The following is a 21,337-nucleotide window of genomic DNA, read 5'->3' on the forward strand; positions in this document are numbered from 1 at the left end:
TTTTGGGCCGGACGGGGAAGAACGGCTACTATAAAATCCTTCTGAAAAGTCTGGAGCCTTGCCTTCGCACCGATCTTTTAGGGCGACCCTCCATGAAAATAATAAAAACAGGACGGTGTGGTATGGCGGCACCTCTGATTACAAATAGGATGAAATTGTAGCTGAACATTGAACCAAAATAGGTAAACACAAAATTGAAGCCAAAATATATTTTATTCACTCGATGATATTAATAAATTTGGAAAATGAACCACAATAATTATTATTCACAGATGCTGCACATTACGTGTATGGAGATGGGCGTATGTAATAGCAAAAAAAAAAAAAAAAAAATTTCTATCAGTTGGTCACAAAGTTATCTAGTGACAATAACAAACTGCAAAGATCATAACAGTTATGTTAAGATTTTGTGATTTGTTCATTAATGATTTTACCGTTTAATAATTAAACAACTGTTTTGTTTTAAAAATAGGGTCTATTTCTTAATGGTAGGCAAAATGTTGCCTTGTTAATAATTACATGTTAAGATAATTATACAATAAATTTATATTGTCATCTATAGAATTAATTAAAAAGTAGAAATCATAATTAAGAAAAGCGAAAAGAATCTATTTTTTGTATAGACCCGTTATATAATTCTATAAGAAAAGCTTGCAGCTATATTCGACTGTAGGACTGTAGGTCCACGCCAAGTTTGGACGAGGGTGGCTGACGTCACTTTTCGGTAAGACAATTAGTCCACGCCGACACCCGTGGACTAACTATCCTGCTTTTCAAAACTGATCTGGTCCTGCATTAATTTTTCTACCTGCGCTCATTCTTCATTATCTGCAAGAATGTGAGTGATGCTTCCACTACACACGCACAGCGTATTGCTTAGGCAGTAAATATAAACAACAGTTTACTCAAACCAAAACTCAAGCTATGTCATATGAAGTGGATTGCTAATTGGGATTATATTTAAACCAATTCCACACATCACTATAATATTATCTGAGTAATTCAACAATATCCTAATGATTGAGAAACATCTACGGTAATTTTGTATTAATTATTCTTTATCTTGGTCCACACAGTTCGGACTCAGAATGACAAAATTAAGAAAATGGTCTCACCACTTAAACTTTCTAAACAATTCTCGCATAGTGATCCATACCTGGAAATTCCGGTTACCTGGAAAATCCATTGATTTGAACTTCCGCTCCTATTCGACAAGTGTTAAATTTAATATAATACAAACAGTGATCGCAGAAGATCGGATGCAGAAAATTGTACTGCCCTTTATGACCGTAAGCCGCTAACGATAAGTATCACTCAAACAGCAATTCGATGAAGACCGGATACAAGAGATTTTTAAGTTCCATTCAAACTTACAGTTGCTATTCATCGCTATATGCCGCTACTACATATGTTTTTGTTCGTTCATATAGTGATCCCTAAAAGACAGGAGATAATATTTTTAGTTACTTGCAGTAACCAGCGACATCGATAACAACAAATTTTTCAATATATTCTAAAAACCCAATTAATTGTATTCCTCTTTAAAATAAATTAAACCGTTTAAAATTTTGAATATCGTAGTTAATAAAAAAATACAAATGCTATAAAATTTTTGAATGGTTCACGATTACAATTCATTTTAAGTAGTAGTTCCCGCGGTTTCGTACGCAATTTCGAAGGCTGTCGTATGAGCTCTTCTGGTTAGAATAATTTATATTTCTGATGCCATCGTTGAGATTTCCTTGTTCCTACGACCAAGAAATTCAGTCTAAAAGTGTATACTTATGGCCATTGTAATTTATTCCGGACTTAATATATTGTGTGTCTTAGTTGGTGTCGTTACCTTGTTTGCTCGATCAAGGAAATATATATTCATACAAAGGTCTGAGAAGCTTATTTCAGTGAAAATCCAACTAAGATGCGTTTAAGAACAAACAGTCTTTAAATTTATATTAAAAGTGACATAGCAAATTTTTCTTTGATATCTGTATTACAGTACTCACCAAGCACTGCATACTCAATATTTGCTAAAGTTTCCAAATAAAAGTAGATTTTTACCAAATCTTTTAATTTTCTGATCTGAATATTTTTCATACTATGTGTCCAACAGTGGTTACAGAAAAGGTTGAATCAGAATTTTTGTTACTATCAAGCTATTTCTATGCTTTCAAGACCAAATATAAACAGATTGAAAATAGTGGTAAAATTAATTACACATATGATTGTGCTATACTACAATGTTTCACAGAACAGTTGACTAAAGGGAACAGGCTCTTCCAATCTACACTAGTATATAAAAATCTTGTTCTATTTACCTGATTTTTCAGTGCATTTTACGATATGTTCATAGTTGCTTTGCTAGCGGGGCGAAAACGAATCCGCAAAGCAAAGACTATTATAATCGTTACAGCCATTCTTAAGTTATAAATGGTGTATTAACCCGACTTCTTCTGTATCTAGACAGAAAAAAACTAGTAAAAAGACAGTAGTCTACTGAATAATATTTAGCAGATATAGATTATAGATCTCGAAACAAGTGCAGTAGAGTGAGTACGACTATTCCCTGTCAATCCCTCGTCAAAAGAAACCCGTGAATCGGACAGTGAGTCCCAGGACGGAACCATGGACCCACTGTCCACCCCTTAAGAAGAAGGAAAGAAATGACCCCGACAGTTTTACGACGTGGACCTACTGAATTGCTGTGTTAATATCGTCATTTAGTAAATAAAGTAGGCTATAATTGTTATGATGTTTGTTGATTTAATATTTCAATGCATTTAATAGCTAAAACAAAAGCAGTGATTCTTGCTATTTTTACGCCGGTTACGGATAACAGGTAGTACTTAAAATCTTCGATTGTCATATGCGTAAAGTTCTTAAAACGCACTTCATAAATGATCCACGCAGTGGCAAAGTCGTCAGCGAGATCTTCCGCCAAATCACTTGTACTTCATTATCGTCTTGATTGAAGGATGAAAGTAAAATTTTGTTTACGTCTCCTCATATGCGTTATAAAAATAATTGTAATGGCCGCCGCGAGCAACATATTCCTCATTTTTAAATTTTTATTATAGTTTTACTAAATGAAATGGACGTGTAATAAATATCTACATTTACTGATTCTGCAGCTTGTAACGAAGAATTAGGGATTCCAAATTGTGGACATTCTAAAATGTATAAGCTATTGTTGTAGGGATGCAGTTGCTCGTGAACCACAATCCTATAAAGTCAGAAGACAATGAGAGTCTATAGATAGATATTTTGAATTCGCTCCAAACATTTCAGTTTAGAAAAGCTGCCAGACGAATTATTTTAGAATTCTGGTATCCTCCGTTTCTCTGCCCAATGTCCCATAACTAGACCCAAGACCAGAGTCGGTGTTAGAGCGGTGTCGGCCCAGACAAGGGACAGCCGATACCTGTGTTAGTTATGGCCGCCTCCGCTTATAAATAGGGGGAGCGAGAAAATAATAACCTCGTTCTCCACTGATATACCGAGGTGTGATTTAGTGCCACTAGTAGACTATCCGTACCATCCCAGGCTGTCGTATACAGTTATGTTACGCGAACATACCACTAGTAGACTATCCGTACCATCCCAGGCTGCCGTATACAGTTGTGTTACGCGAACATACCGCCAGTAGACTATACCGTACCATCCCAGGCTTTCGTATACAGTTATGTTACGCGAACATACCACTAGTAGACTATCCGTACCATCCCAGGCTGTCGTGTACAGTTATGTTACACGAACATACCGGTAGTAGACTATACCGTACCATCCCAGGCTGCCGTGTACAGTTATGTTACACGAACATACCGGTAGTAGACTATACCGTACCATTCCAAGCTGTCGTGTACAGTTATGTTACACGAACATACCGGTAGTAGACTATACCGTACCATCCCAGGCTGCCGTGTACAGTTATGTTACACGAACATACCGGTAGTAGACTATACCGTACCATTCCCAGGCTGTCGTATACAGTTATGTTACGCGAACATACCGCTAGTAGACTATACCGTACCATCCCAGGTTGCCGTATACAGTTATGTTACACGAACATACCGCCAGTAGACTATACCGTACCATCCCAGGCTGCCGTGTACAGTTATGTTACACGAACATACCGGTAGTAGACTATACCGTACCATCCCAGGCTGTCGTATACAGTTATGTTACGCGAACATACCGCCAGTAGACTATACCGTACCATCCCAGGCTGCCGTATACAGTTATGTTACGCGAACATACCGGCCAGTAGACTATACCGTACCATCCCAGGCTGTCGTATACAGTTATGTTACGCGAACATACCGCCAGTAGACTATACCGTACCATCCCAGGCTGCCGTATACAGTTATGTTACGCGAACATACCGCCAGTAGACTATACCGTACCATCCCAGGCTGCCGTATACAGTTATGTTACGCGAACATACCGCCAGTAGACTATACCGTACCATCCCAGGCTGCCGTATACAGTTATGTTACACGAACATACCACTAGTAGACTATACCGTACCATCCCAGGCTGCCGTATACAGTTATGTTACGCGAACATACCGCCAGTAGACTATACCGTACCATCCCAGGCTGTCGTATAAAGTTATGTTACGCGAACGTACCACTAGTAGACTATCCATACCATCCCAGGCTGCCGTATACAGTTATGTTACGCGAACATACCGCCAGTAGACTATACCGTACCATCCCAGGCTGTCGTATAAAGTTATGTTACGCGAACGTACCACTAGTAGACTATCCATACCATCCCAGGCTGCCGTATACAGTTATTTTACGCGAACATACCGCCAGTAGACTATACCGTACCATCCCAGGCTGTCGTGTAAAGTTATGTTACGCGAACGTACCACTAGTAGACTATCCATACCATCCCAGGCTGCCGTATACAGTTATGTTACGCGAACATACCGCCAGTAGACTATACCGTACCATCCCAGGCTGTCGTGTAAAGTTATGTTACGCGAACGTACCACTAGTAGACTACCCGTACCACCCCAGGCTGTCGTATAGAGTTATGTTACGCGAACGTACCACTAGTAGACTCTGGCTCTCATGTTATGCTCGGCAATACACACAATGTTCTTTTTAATATAGATTTTTATATAGTTATTATTTTTCAGTTTAATATAGATTCCCTGTTTGTATATGATTTCTATAAATACATATTAAGCGCTACAGAATGATCTTAAAATAAACAGTCAGTTTTAAATTCAGCTCACTTACAATAGTATTTTGAAATTTACATCTTTTTAATTGGAATAATAGTAGACTCAAGTGCAACTAGTGTCGGTTTGCAAGTATATGGTTGAATTTGATTGATATTTGAAACAACAAGAATGTAAACTTCTTACCTGAGTAAATTTGATATAATCTGTTGATGTCGAATATATATTTGATGAATTATTGAAGTAAAGTATAATATATGTATTTTTAATACTATGTGATGGAGGATTATTATTATTTAATTTTTATGTTAGTTTTAACTAAGAATAGTACAATGTGGGGAGTACTACAGACCCGACGCCGTAGACAGGCTTTGCTGGAGTTCCATGCAAAATTTATAGCTTAAAGCTCATTTCATTCTTGAGATGTCCTACAGTCAGTCAGACAGGAAAGAGATGTTTAGAGCTCCCAGGCAGACAGAATATAAATCTGGCTAACCTACTGATTGATAGGCTTCAATCACGCTCAGCCAAATCCTATGGATGGGTATGAACCATCATATAACGCATTTTGTCTATGTAGAAATGAATTGTGATGCAAAACATAAAATATACCGATAAAATCGTTCTCAACATATCCTGCGGATAGTAAAGCACCAATGTAAACACCAAATCCTATAGAGGAAAATGTTCGCCTTCACATGTGATGTTCTTTTCTATGCAGAAATGAATTTGCTAGCAAAGGTTCAACCCTATAATTTAATTTGCTCTTGAGATATACAGAGAAAAATAAACGCACATGTTAACGCGAACATACATAATCATCAAACTTGACTGTATACAAATAAACAGATACAACGGAATATCGAAACACCTGAATAAAAGTAATTAAAGTCTTACCGACCAATCAGAGTAATACCTGTTACTATGTAATTGTTTTTAATGTAAAATGACTATACTCAGTTTATTAAGATAATAGGATTTAGGCTATTTGCCATTGATATGTATACTTACTGTCATACACATATATGACAATAAGTATAACACTACGTGTTTATACTTTATTAAAATTTAAAATATCTATCCTCGAAACATACTGTTATACTTTTGTTAACGTATAACGATGGAAAATGACCGAAATCCTATTATTATTTCAAGTCATCTTCAATTACATGATTTAAACAAAAAAATTACTCAGTTTGTTTAAAAACTTGTTTATTCTACGATATTTTCGTTGCCACCAAGATTACTTGTAAGAGAAATCGATAACGCTCTTCCAAATCACATGGAGTGACACGCATCATCACAACGCTCGTTGTTGCCTGTATAGAAATGAGCTCCATACAATATTTCAAGTCTTTAGCTATGTTCGTTCTCAAGAACAGACGTAAATTAAATCTTTCTTCGCCTATGCTTGGCGAATTACTTAAATGCTACTCTTTGAGTGATGAAGGACGCACGATCCCGAATAACCATATAATACCGAACAGTTCTCTTGCATCACTGTGCACACATCATGTGTGCAGCACCGAACAGGAGGCGTCAAACATCAGCTGTGCTGACGCAAGACACAGGCCTAAATGACTCCGATCAACTATCCCAATTCTTTGAGCAATTCTTACTGTGATACCTGTAAATAGGTAATTATTTCTGAGCCAATATTTAATGTTAAAGATTATGTTGGCTTTTAGACTTATTATACAACATGAAACGATAAATCGCAAAATTTAAAAAAAGATTATACATAGAGTTGTAGGCTAACCTTTTATGTTTTAAAGTGAAATCCAATCATTTCTTCCCTTCCAGATAATGTTAAAAAGTACAATTTAGTGCTATCGTTACCAGAAATATCTACAAGTACTGCATTTTCTTACATAAAAAATCAAATGTATGGCGAAACATTTACATACCTTTAAAACCTAGTCACCTTCTTCAAAAGCGAATAAAATTATACTTTATGAGTTATTTCCGAGGAGCCTCATAGACTCATAATACTCATAGACTCATTCTTCCAATGGCTTCAAATATACAATTTGAGTTAAAACATGTTTTACAGTATTTCACTAACGATAGATATATGACATTATATCAACAACAAATGTTTGGTTTGATCTCAACGCCAACGTTTGTACAATTGTTGAAAGGGTATAAACCTTTGAATGAGTTTTAAGTGTTTGAAGTGTGTGTGGAGTCATGTGTCTAAGTTCGACTGGTTCTATGGGTAAGAAATCAATAGTCCAGTGACGAGGAACCTACACTAGCGTTGGTCTCGGATGTAGTCTAATTGGTACGGCTGCCTCTTATTCTCACGCTTTCTCTCCCTAACACGAATTTAATTTAATTTGGCACAATTAGTTTTGGTTTAGGGCACTCTAAATTACAAACTCAATGTTAACTCTAGGTCCATGAACGTAACTTGAACACAAAAATTGTACCTTTTCCCATTTCTTACACGATATTTTCAAATATATACAAATATTGCTCAGAGGAACGTAATATATAAATATACAAATATATTTAAGTATGATATATAAAATACATCATGGTTTAGTTTGATTTGCTTTTCATACACTACATAAATCCTATATTAGAACTTATTAATATAAGTATATTCAATGGCCATTTAGCAAAAGAGAGAGAAATTATTTCAGAGATATGCATTTAAAAAGTAAAAAATTAATATTCAAGCATTCATCAAAGTGTTTTCATGCACTTTACATTGAATTTTCTATGTCTTCTGGATATTTATACGTTCTATTCATCCTTACCTTTTATCAAAATCGACAATCAGCCTTTTCATCCTCATACCTTTGTTTCCGATCTACGACCTCCATAATTTTTACCATGTCTTCCTGCTTAAAGGTCCCACATGTTCTATTATCTCTATTAAGATCCTTAAGCATTATCAAAAGATTGAATCGCTTCTGATACACCAAAGTTTAATGTTCATAGGCTCTCAAATCTTTTATTGTAAGCATTGATTATATAAATTTTATTTCCTTATTAGAATTCTGTGATATGTTATTATTTTGGTTAAAGAATAAAAAATAAAAAACCAAGTTTCTCAATGACTGAAACACAGATTTTAATAAAGAAGTAGCTATAGTGTCACACAAGCAATTCAAATTTTACTGAGGGTGATTGAGCAAAATTCGTTCCAAACCTTAGATTTTGTAAAGTTATGGCCAGGAGAAGATATTTCATCTAATATCTTTTTTTCTTTGTAAAAAATCTGTTACAACTTTGTTGTACGCTATCATAGCGGCAAACGAAAAAAAGTATGAATATAACGAAATAACATAATTGAATAATATACGACGAGTTAACTCTGACAACAATAAAAAACACTCAACATTTAAAATTGATTTCATCAAAACAAGATCACTACAACACGATTCAAATTGATTACAAAGTTAAATAAAGCTTTATCACGGGAGAGCTATGTACAAATCCCGCAAGTTTACCGCTCAAACATTCTGGCTAGTATTTATGCATGGAATATTCGCTGAAAAGATAAAGTCGTGCCTTATAATCAGAACAGTTTTCTCCTACAATGTTGTATATCGTTGTAAAGTGGAGATTCCAGAGACTTATATTCAATAACAAAATTTAAAATAAGGAAAAAGGTTATTTTTTAGTTTGGCGCCCTTAAACAGTCCATATACTAATATAATATAATATAGTAATATAGCTATACTAATGTGATTCCAAACATTCCAGAAGATAAATTCCCGTGATCTCGAATGGCTACTTTATGAACAAACACGGTTATAGTTTTCATTTATCACGTAGACACACGTTTTTTCATAAGGCAGTCTTTACAACACTCATTGGCCGGAAGCAGATACCATCTGGCTCCGCTGTTATCAACCACCATATCTACAGCAACTCTTCATTTCCGCCCAGATGTAGATGTAGATGCAGATCGCGCTGACACTCAAGATGGCGCCGCAATGCCGGCACACCCTCTCACATCGTCGTCACGAAGGCTGTCATTATCACACATTCACGACGCTGACAGCTCCAGCCCGGCCTTGTCCGCCTGTTTTCTTTGCTTCCTTTACAACTCCAGTTGAAATCCTTTCAAAGGAGCACTCATTCGTTGCGCTCCTTGTTTATTTGTTTTATTAGAAAGCTAAGCTCAGAGCCCTTGTGTCGTCGTCATCTCTGTCAGTGCCAGATTGCTTGACCCGATGTGGACGCTGAACGCCAGTCATCGTCTGATGGTCAACTGCGCGCCTCCAGAAGGGCTAGATTCTGCATCTGGTTTCGTTGGGTTTAGCTCCTCATCAAAATAACCTTAATGGATTTTCAGAACACATCCATTAAAAAACTAAAATGTAAGCTATGTTTGTACTGTTGAGTTTGTCTTGCGAAAATTACGGATTTGATTTTTACAAAGGCCTACATTCCATAACAGAATATCGGGTTAATAGAATATAAATTTAAAAATGTTACAGAGTAATATACTTAATATTTTACAGATGACAACTGTAATAAAATACACTCGATGCACTTGTATTGAGTTCACATAATTTTGTGTAAACAACGGAGAGTTCACAGAGAAATAAAAGTGCAGCTTGACCGAGAACTTAGCTTCAATTTTATTCCCTTTTTGTTTATCCAATATAATAGATTTATTGATATTATTTTAATCTTCTAAATGTTCTAAAAACGAAATATTATAGCTGACTTAGGCAATTTATACTGTTAGGTACAGGGCTGTAACTATGGGTTTGGTAACGTGGGGGGCAATTAGGGAACTTGACTAAGGAAAAGTGGTAAAATGATCACTGGCTAAAATATCTTCATGGAGAGTGGATCGGAGGGATAAAAAAGCAGCGTCTATCATAGGCCTCTAAATTATCTACCCATTGGTAAAGACATATATAAACTTGCATATTAAAAGAGCAGACCCCCATCTTTTACATGCGTTGATTAAAAACGTGTTATTTTTTAAACATGTGTAGAATATTTCGTATACAAGATGGAACCCTGCAAATTTCCTACAATCACACATTATTTTTACTTGAGATGATAATGATAATGACAGTTTTTGGAGACTACAGGCCACTGGTCGGAGATAAAAGCCTTTCTGGTCAACATCAACACTTGTAGCACATCAGAACACTGTCCAGACTTCCGCCAGTCGCCCTTGATCCTTGACATTATTTATAGCCTCAGTCGTCAGTTTACAGTGAGACGCTCGATGTCAAGGCTTGTGTCTTGTGTCGGCAACTGGAGGCTGTAGACGGCTACTAATAGTCTTGGCGATAGTCTGAACCCTTGTAGACCATAATAGTTATTGTTAGTGGATACACTTGCGTGATACACAACATCTTGAATCAACAGCCAAAACAAACAACTTCCGCTGATAGGGCTGTTGTTTAGCTTTGTGTTCTAGTCGATTTCAATGGTTATTAAAGGAAGAGGGTGTTACGTTTCTTCCCAGTTGTGTTTCCGTCAGATGAAATTGAGATAATTATCTGGAATTGTTAATTTTTAACAGTCATTTGTGAGTTACCCTTTCAAATTTTTCTGAACCTATAAAGTGAAATGTGTGTGTGTATCTAGCTGGACTTGAACTACATGATAACCACTACTTTTAGATAGATTAGATATTTACCTTATGGTTGAATGCAACTTTTTTAGCCGCATAAATGCAAACTGATATGTTTCTATATGCAATTTAGCTTCATTACACTTTTGATGGATAAAATTGTCCTTTACTAACACGTTACAAACCATTCACATAGTGTAAATGGTAGTTTGTATGCAATTAAGTGTAATTATGTGTCAAAACGTTAACGCAAAGAGTCAAAATACTTTACTTCAACTCTATTTCATAACTTCTTTCCGAGTTCGTGCTGGCTAAATTTAACATAATAGAAAATAAATAAATTCAAAAATTTATGCTTAAAACAACGTATAAACGTGACTATACAAAAAGCAATAGATACATTTTTCTATAATATTTAATTACATAAAAGATTAATATTATTAGTGTAGCTAAAATATTGATCTATGCGTATAATAAAATAACTATTTCCTGATTTTATTCGGAAAAGGTATGGTTCTTTCAACTCTCTTGAAAATAATTCCTACTACCTCGGACTGTCTGTAAATTAAATTATTCCCAGCGGAATCTGATGCGTCGAGTGCAGTAACATAAGTATTTAACAAATATATAAAATACAACAATAAAATAGGACAAAAATCAAAAATAGACTCGAAGAAAGACATTTTTCTGTGTTAAATTGTTCTGTGTTTTCTGTAATAAAATATACATAAAAGTTGTAGGCGTTGAAACGTATTTTTGAAACACGTTAGTATCTCATGAATTTTATATAAAACATTTTTATATATGACTGGGAAACCGTAAAGCAATAGAGAGACTCAGTAAAGAAATGAGTTTCAACATATATGTCTGAATGAGAGTTCAATGTACGAGGTCCGACAATAAAGTAATGAGACTGATTTTCTTTGCAGGATTTGTCAACCCTGCAGGCTTGCATAGGTACAGTATCTTTAACCTTGATCTATAAACTACTTCTAGTCCAAGCGGCACATCGATGCAACTGCTCAGTTTCGAGTTGTGCTGTAATAAGTTAACACGTGTTTGTGTCTCTCGTCACGGAAATGGAACCGCATAATATTGCACAACGATACGCCATTTCTTTTTGCGTTACATTGGGTGAAAACGCATCGATAACTTATAGTAAGCTTCAGAAGGCTTTTGGAGAGAAGTTTATTTCAAGAACTCAAGTTTTTCGTTGGCATAAAATGTGTAATAAGGCAGAATGAATTTTGAAGATGAAGACCTCAGTGGACGACCCAACCTCACGGACTGATGTCAACTTGACCAGGGTGCGTGAACTCGTACGATCTGGTTGAAGATTGTCCGTGAAAATGATTTGAGAAGAACTGAACATCAATCGATAAACGGTTTTTCTAATAATAACTTTGTAAAAGAGTTCTTCCATGTCCGTGCCGTGATAATTGGACTCTGCATCACGATAATGCCCCATCCCATACTGCCCTGTAAGTACAGCAATTTTTAACCTCAAATCAAATTTCAGTACTACCACAGCCACCTTCTTCACCAGATATAGCACCGTGTGACTTTTTTTTATTTCAAGAGTTAAAACGGCGGTAAAAGGACTCGATTTTCAAACAACACAAGACGTCCAAAAAGCTGTGACGAGGGTTTTGGAGGATATTATAGAAGATGAGTTTCAGCAATGTTACCATCAATGACAGAAGCGGTCAAAAAAGTGTGTGCAATCAGGAGGGAACTACTTTGATGGAGACAACATTAAGCTTGACTATAACGATAAGCTAATTTTTTCAAATAAGTCTCATTACTTTATTGTTGAACCTCGTATATGCGTTTGTAAACTGAATCTTAAATTTAACGTACTAATATATTTTCTCTCCGCAAGAAATACTTGATAATCGTTTAACCATGCTGCAAATCTTGTATGATGATCTTTTCAGTACATGTATGGTGATCTTAGCGGGATTATATCTGCGGGTCCTTCCGGAATACATATACTGATTGCATACTGACGTAATATATACGATGGTTCTACTAAATCTATTTGATGGTTTTGCCCATTCAGTGTCTTAAAATATATGTGCTGGAATATTTGCGCTGTTTCTGCCAGAGTATTAATGATGATCCTGGCGGAATATCTATGTTATCCTGCCGTGATACCTATGCCGATTCTGATGGTATAATTATGCCGATTCTACCAGAATATCAATTATGATCTTGTCGAATCTTTTATACTGACTCTGCCGAAATATCTATGCTGATCCTTCCAAAAAATCTAACCTGAGCCTACTGAATCTATATAGTAATCCTGCCTACTCCATATATTCAAATATCTAACATTTGACGACAGAATTTTTGACGCGGTTTGAACCGGAAATCGTTAATGATAGTAATGACACCGGCCGCGTAAGTCTAAGAATTGTGATAATTAATGGAGCGTGGATGTGATTTTTGTCTTATTAAATAATATAACCAGACATTACGCTCTGCTATTTACGAGAAGAAGAATCGTTAGATAATATGATCAGAGACAGCCAATAATTATTGTCATCTGTATATATGTGTAACTCCACATAAGAGCAGCAAGAGTATGTTATTCACGGACTATGCTCCCGGATCTACCTATTCATCTCGCATAACGTTCTAGGGCGAAATGGGCGCACATTAAGAAGCAGCAAAACTATTGAAGTGATTCCTAGACTAAGCCTCCAAATCTAGATCGATTGCTCTTGAACCGCCATCAAAATACAGTATAGTAGGACAGACATAGCGCACACTTAGAAGCAGTCCAATTATTTAAGTGATTCCTGGAATAAACCCCCAAACCTATATGGTGTGACACGTCCTTGAAATGTTGATTGAACGCTCTATGCCGACCAGCGTGATTATTTCTGTGATTTTCAATTAATGCACCCAAATCTATCGGTTTGGTTACCACGCAGCGATCAGTAATTTCCTTCTCTGTAATATGCTTAAATACTCTGGTAAGAGGAATAAGAGTACTTTTGATAAAATGACACTCTTTTATTATCTATTTTAATTTTTAAGTTAACATTGTTGTTTATTAAGATGGAATACAATCAATGTAAAATGTGTTCCAATAAACATTTTCAGGACAGGATTGTGGTAGGAGCAGCTATAGTTTGACAGAAACTCTCGTTCAAGGATACCGTGCGAGCAATGAGAAACAAAGCTAGAATATGCATAAGGAAGCATGGAGGTCGCTATTAGGTTATATTTAAAGACATGAGTTCAAAGAGTGATACTATACTAGTGATGAATATTATTTGAATGAGTTGTTACTAATTGGTAATGTAGATCAATATACAGCAAGATATTTAGATGTGATAGTTGTATATCCTTTTCTTTAAACCCGTGTTTTCAGTAACTCAAAAGTGAAGCTTTTTCCGTCAACAAAGGACGACATTTAAATTCATTATATCTAATTTAAACATAATTTATTGAGGAATTTTAGTGTTTTACCTTTCACAAATGCTGTGGATTATTACAAGTCCTCTTTTTAAGTAAATTTGTAATATGTACATAGCTTCATACTTCCAGTCACTTTAAACCGTACTAAAAGGTGAGTAATAGTAAATAAAACAGTTTATTCTGATCGAGATTTATTCAAGTATTTATAATAGTCTTAGTATTTTATTTAAATTTATATTCAGAATATTATGTTTTATAATCACGTTTATAATTATGTAAAAAACCTTAAACATTCCTTTTTTTGATGAGAAGTTTGAATAAAAAATTAAAGAATTGCGCGCTGTTTTATTTTAAATACTATGTACAGCAATACAATACGTTTTTAAACAATAAGAACCAATCATTATTACAGCCTAATATGAGTAAAGAGCTGCCACTCAGTGACTTAAACGCAAGGTTTGTCTGATCACACCTACTGATTGGCCCACAAGGAGCCAGTTAAAAAGTGTAATAAATACAAAGGAGCCGTTTTTTGCAACTGAAAAATATAAAATTGAACATTATACAACCAATTATTTTATTTTAATGTAATAACTGAAGAATATATTTGAAAGTTTAGCCGGTAGCACCGTTTCTAAGTTAGGGAAATTCAAATAGGGAGACAGACTGTTTAGACTCATATTCTGATTATGTATATTTATATGGTAATGTGTATTATATATCCCTGAAAGTCTTCAAATATTCGGAGAATGAAATAAACATTTGTTTATCTTTGTTTTATTGAATCTTAGTGTACTTTATTTAACATTTTATAATTTGGTAGAACAAAAAATTATGTCTTTCAAACATAATAATCTCTGTTTTAATGTAACTCATACAATTCAAAAGTAGGTTAAGTATTAAACTTTTTGATACAAATTAAAATGCTGCGTGATTTTCTTTAAATTTAAAATTATGTAAAGTTTAAAACGCATTTAATAGAATTTTAAAAAGAACAATGGATTATATTGTTTCCAATAAGAATTTTCAAGTACATATTATGTAATGGGTTACATTTTATGTTCCTCATTAACTCATTAAAACAATTCAGTTAAATTTGCGGGTGGTTTCTTAAATTAATTTAAAAATACACATTGTGAAATTTCAATGTTAAAACTACAACGTGTAATTTTATCTTCAATCAAGCTCGATAGAACCATTTCATGATAACATACACAATAAATAGAGACTATATTTGGCTCAACAATTAGGGTGACTAGACAGGAGAAGGATTGGTCCACTTTACAACACCGTTTGATACGTCGCCAATTTGTTGATTGGACGATTACGTACAGATTGATCCATCACCTGTCAATATTGGAAGTGACATTCTTTGGCTGCGAGTCGTTGTATATTCAATGCCAGGGTTTTCTCATAAAACGGGAACCTAGGCCGACAGGAATGTCATTGAGCGCTGGTGTCGGGATGTGCTCGGACTAGCAACATAACCGACTCTATTATTGCCGGCCGCATGCCATTATACTCGCCGCCATGTTAATGTCTTACTCGGCTCGTCTCAGGTTGATCGTAAACCTTCTCGAATCTGAACACGTTCCGATAGACCATCACTTGTACTAGTTCACCTTCCTCCCGCAGAACAAACTTGGTAGCAAGGGAAAGTTATTCAAACACAATGGTAATGTTGTAAAGAATTAATTGTTGAAGTTCTAACATGTTGATGGAACGTTGAAGTTCTACAATTTTTAAATATTTAGGCCTATAAGATTCCAAGATCATGTTTTAAAAATGTCTAATAGTTTTACCTCTGGATCAGTATGAAAAAATTTAGATTCAAAACCAACAACATAAATTTAATGAGTAGGCCTACTAAATTATCAAATAAATACAAATTCCTATAATATTTAAATACATAAGAGATTGATATTCGTGTAGCTAAAATATTGCTCTATTGTTATTATTGTATCGTTCTATAATTATTCCCGCCAGTGCCGTAGCAAAGGGGGGGGGGCGGCGGGGGCGGGCCGCACCATTTGTCACCTTTTTTGGTGTGACACCCACCCGGTCTCTCAACTTTAAGAACAATGTACAAACAAACAAAACAAATAAATCTCAAGCACAAAAATTTCTTTTTCGGATTCTTCCATTAGCACTAGTTCAGCTCTATGTAAAGTGTGTTGTGTTTGGTTGACATGAATTTTTAAACGCTGTAGTGATAGATAATAAAAAGAAAAAAAAATTATATCCATGACCTTTATCATATAAAATGTATTGCTTTTTACTTTCTATGGGGAGACACCACCAACTTCCGCACCGGGTGCCACCCATGGTAGCTACACCACTGATTCCCGCTACTTCAGTCCTGTAAGTTCAGCTTGCTTTGCTGTGTTATTACGTCCGATGTTAGCATTTTATGGCGCCAAAGACATTAAATTAATTTGTTTTGTACGTCAAAAAAAAGACTCTTTTCTTCTATAAACGGTCCACTCGAGAAACTGTCCAAAAATTGTATCAGCAACGTTCTTTTGTTGGCATTACTCAACTGAAATTTTAGAGCGTAATGACATCCTTCCATTATCCTAAAGATTAATTAATACTTTCAACTTTTGCTCATTAAAGTTCAAAAACAGTTTACTCAATTTTACTAATCTACAATAACTCAAATGATTATGAAAGACCGCTACCTACGTAAAATATAAATATACGTAACGTAGTACGAGTCTCGTAAATATCCACATACTAGGCTAGAGTAACCGTTCTTGTCCATCGATGATGCTCATGAATGAAACAACAGAATAGTCAGGAATACATAAAAGGTGTATTACATTCTCTTTCTCTACTGGATCTCTTTACTCCTTATCAAGGGGAACGTACAAAATTTATGCTCTACTCAATGAATTAAGAAGATAAAGGAGTACGTAAAATATGTAGGCTAATACATTATTTTTCTAGACTAGATCTTTTTTAGTAGTACTTTGTTATATATTATAGTCTTTGCATTTAAATTGTTCGATATTGTTGTTGTATTTTATAGTTTATTGATTATTTCATGTACCTGTTCTTGTTGATCTTGTTTAATCAACCCTGTTTTGCTTGACTCTCTGTGCATCTTAAATCTCCAAACTTTTCTTGTTATATTGTCAAATGGTTACCTGTTGTTGTTATTGAATTATTGTTATCTATTGATTTAGTCGTTATCAAGTTATTGTTATCCAATTGTATCAGTTGTTGTATTCGCTTGTTGCACTCTTATTCTATATTGTTATGTTATTTTACTATGTAATGGTATTGTAAAAGTGGCGATTGCCGTGGAAATAAATAAATGAAATGAAATGAAATGGATATTATAGGTCACGACATAATGAGGCATGTTTTGTACCATAACTGGTATCATTAGATTAATACGTAATTAGGCTACTGATGTTGCCGAGGGGTGGTTAGGGTGTGACTAGACATTGCCTAAGTCTAATTAACTTCTCACAACTTAGAAACGCTTATAATTGAAGGGAGATTCACAGAATATAACGCATGTTGGCTAATACCACCGTCGATAAACTATAGACCTACTTTTTACCCCTTCAACATTTAATTTTAGATTAAAATTGTGAAATATAAGCTCATAGCCTACTAACAAAGCCACCAATTCTGGTCTGAAGTTTAAAATTCTATATAAATTCTATAGATAACTATTTCGTTTAAAAATACACTTATTAGTTTAACAATACTTATAATTTGTTTGATTAATGAACAGATTTGTTCAAGCGATATTATATAAGTTAAGTTTTGTTAGCCACCAAGGTCAAATAAAATAATTTTTAAAAAAATTTACATTTTCCGATGTCAATATGAATGTAGTTTTTATTTTTTAAGTTATAAAATTCTATACTATGTATAGATTTAGCGTCCAGAACAGAAGATATTTAAACTCTACATTGATCCATCATTGGAGCATTTGTTGATTGTAGACACAACACTTGGATTTGAAGAAAGCAATTAAAAGATATATTAAAGTGCCGAGGACGTCTGGGTTGAGAGGGGAGTTTTTTCGAGGTCCCATGTGGCGATAGGCTATCGGCCTGCTGTCTTCTTTTACCGACCCGGTGTATAAGTTTTTCCTTGAGGGGACCAAATTATTTTCCTTAATGAGGGCCATAACAACGCGGTCTTATTGCGCTACTCCTTCCAGTTCTCCGTCGCAGACCGTCGTCTCGAGGAATGAGTTCAGTTCAGATTCCTTGACCACCGCTCCCGAACACCCCAGACTATAGTAAAACTGTCTTTTGATTAAGGTTGCAAGTATAGACAAACTTAATAAACTGAATTATCTCTTGCTGGAGCAGTTTTATTCTAAATGTAAATAATATAATAATAAATAAAATTTCTTAAGGATACCATGCGATCTATTCAAAAGAATACAAGAAATCTGTAAAAAAGAAATTGATTTAGATAACACATATATTTTTATTAGTATCGCTGAATTATTTTATGAATATACAAAGAATCTATTTCTTTTTAACTATATAGATAGAGTTCAAGAGTTTTATATCATAAAAAATAATTAAAATTTTGAATTTAAAATAGGGTAAAACTCACAGTCCTACCTAATTGAAGTAGTTTAGAAACTGTGCTACGTTTAAATTATTGTTTATCCTTCATATATCTGTTGATTAAGGATTGATAGAATTGAAATATATATATATATATATATATATATATTATATATATATATAATTTATTTCAGATTTTTTTATACAGGCACCTTTAGGAACGCACCCTTAGAAACAGCTAAGGTCTTCTCTCTGGTCTCAACCACTGAAATTTTCAAACACTGCCAAACCAGATCCAATGGAATTGTCCATAGAGAATCATGTCCATCCATCATTATCTCACCAATTGCTTCGTTCTCTGAAAATAGTTGAGGTCTCATAGAGAAGTGCTTCTAGAGATTGGAATATGTTCACTTTCTAGAGAGTCAATATATTTTCCGGAGCCAATTATGAGTCGATAAATAGAGGTTTTATATTCTGCGCAAGGTAGTTACATGAAGACCCCAAATGGTACTTGCACTAAGAACGGAAACAGAGGGTTAAGTAAGTTACAAGGTCTCTCTAAATTTATCACATTTCGATTGTTGATTTCAGTAATGAACTCGTGATTTCAGTTATTTTCCGCTCTGAATAATAAAAACAGACCAATGTTGCTGCAGAATTTCTGTTTAACGCTTAATATTAAATGTTGCAATTACTTATCTTAATTCACTCTATTCAGTTTAATGTTTACTGAATATTAAAAATCAATAATTTCGAAGCTTAAATTGAAACAGTATTATATTTATTTTTATTCGCTAGTCTTTTCACAGACTCCAGGACTACGCAAGACTAGACACCAGAACACAATGGCTATACGGCGCGGCGGCCAGAAGAGTGAGAAAGCCATCGGAGGTAAAAAGAAACGGAGAAGAGAAGTGGCAATAGCCAGAGAGTGAGGGAGAGGGGAAAGTAGGAGACAGAGAGCGAGGCTGTGAGAGATAGAAGAGGGGGGCAGCGGCTGTCAACCCCACAGCAGACCCGCTCACATCTCAATCTTGAGTCGGACTTCGCTGCGAGTGGTTGTGTGTGAGTGCGCGTGCGTGCATTGACAGTACAGTGAATGGTGAATAGTGTCACATGATAACGCGGCGCATAGGGTGAGTAGCGGGAATGTAATACAATGCAACTTAATAATATTAATATTATTTTATATTTTACACGTTAAATTCTATGTTTATAAATGATAAATTTAAAATGTTTGTAAACATTCCATGCCGACTTAGTTTTTAATAACAGGTTACTCTATATTAAAGTGTTGATATTCGAAATAATAAAAGAACAGTCACCATATGTTTTATTTATAATTTTATTTCTCAATGATTATACTGCATCTCGGAGGTTTCTTAAATAAAACATATACAACCTGATAATAGATTATGCTTAATTCAGAATGATAACACTGACGTTGTCAGGGTGTTTGTTTGACCTTGAAATCTAGATACAGTAGACATAACCTCAAAAAGTTATTTTCAATGATAGTTGACAGAAGAAGCTCGCGGCCGAGTCGCATGTCGCTGTTGCCACTACCTTAGTGAGCCAGTGAGCCACGTAGATTTTGTTTGCGTGTCGGGGAACCTTCGCAGTACAATCGAGTGACTTTACGCACAGTTTAAGAGCGGAGAGAAGAGACAGAGAGAAGATCGGCGAGTCGGGAAGGCCGGAGACAGGTCCCGTAGCCTGTAGCAGCAGACCCCCCACGGAGTGAGGGTTCTTATACGCGCGGTCATTTATAATCTTCTTCATGATGTTATTAGTAAATTAAGCCCAACCGGTGTTAATACGCTTATAAAATCCCGAAATGACCCGTAAATTACCCGAGCGTCCGTGTGCTGTGTTCGCGGGAGCAAATTAAAACGGTAAAATACACTCTGGTCTTTGGTTTCCATGTTGGACCGTTAGACAAATTTCCTAGGTGTTGAAGATTTTTCCTAACATAAAATACCCTCAAAAATATTTTACGAAGGAATAGAATTTAGCAACAGTATACTTTGAATGTAAATAACAACTAAAATAATTAATATATAATAAAGTGAGTAGTGTGCCACGCACGAATCTAAAACTAAATTGCGTCCAAGATAAAGTTTTACATTGGATTCTGCTGATTTATTATAGTAGTGACACGTGTTAAAGTAAAATAAACTGCAAATCAAACTGTGAAGAGAAGTAAATTAGGAATCACATCTTGGAACGAGCTTTAATATATATTTTATATTATGACAAGTTAGAGATAAAATATTTAGAAGTTATCAAAATAAGTCGTGAATTATCATAATTATGAAACATACTATTCTACATTACATGATATCAATGGTATTAGAAGTCGATAAACTGTAACTTTTATCGCATTATAGTATTGCATGAACTTTTATTGTATTTCCATAACACATCATTAATATACTATTTTAATATAAAACCACTTCCAATCTTTGATTAAGATGTCAAATAATGCTTTCAGTTTTATTATTTTGTGAAATTTTTGCTACATTAAAAAATTAACCAACATTACGCAAAAATATAGTCTATTGATTCTTGACGGACATTCCAGAAGGTTTATCAGAGAATTGTATTTGCAGT

The 21,337-nt window shown here is 34.9% G+C and overlaps 1 protein-coding gene across 1 annotated transcript in view; it reads left to right on the top strand.

The window, feature by feature from the left end:
- Positions 1 to 19,747: 19,747 nt before the first annotated feature.
- Positions 19,748 to 21,337, top strand: part of LOC124354567 (growth arrest-specific protein 1-like) — a 33,480-nt gene continuing 31,890 nt past the window's right edge. Inside the window, exon 1 of the mRNA XM_046805121.1 lies at positions 19,748 to 19,860. The gene's annotated coding sequence lies outside the window, so the exon portion shown is untranslated. The remainder of the gene's footprint in view (positions 19,861 to 21,337) is intronic.

Source organism: Homalodisca vitripennis, chromosome 2 (genome assembly GCF_021130785.1).
Source record: "Homalodisca vitripennis isolate AUS2020 chromosome 2, UT_GWSS_2.1, whole genome shotgun sequence".
NCBI classification, from domain to species: Eukaryota; Metazoa; Arthropoda; class Insecta; order Hemiptera; family Cicadellidae; genus Homalodisca; species Homalodisca vitripennis.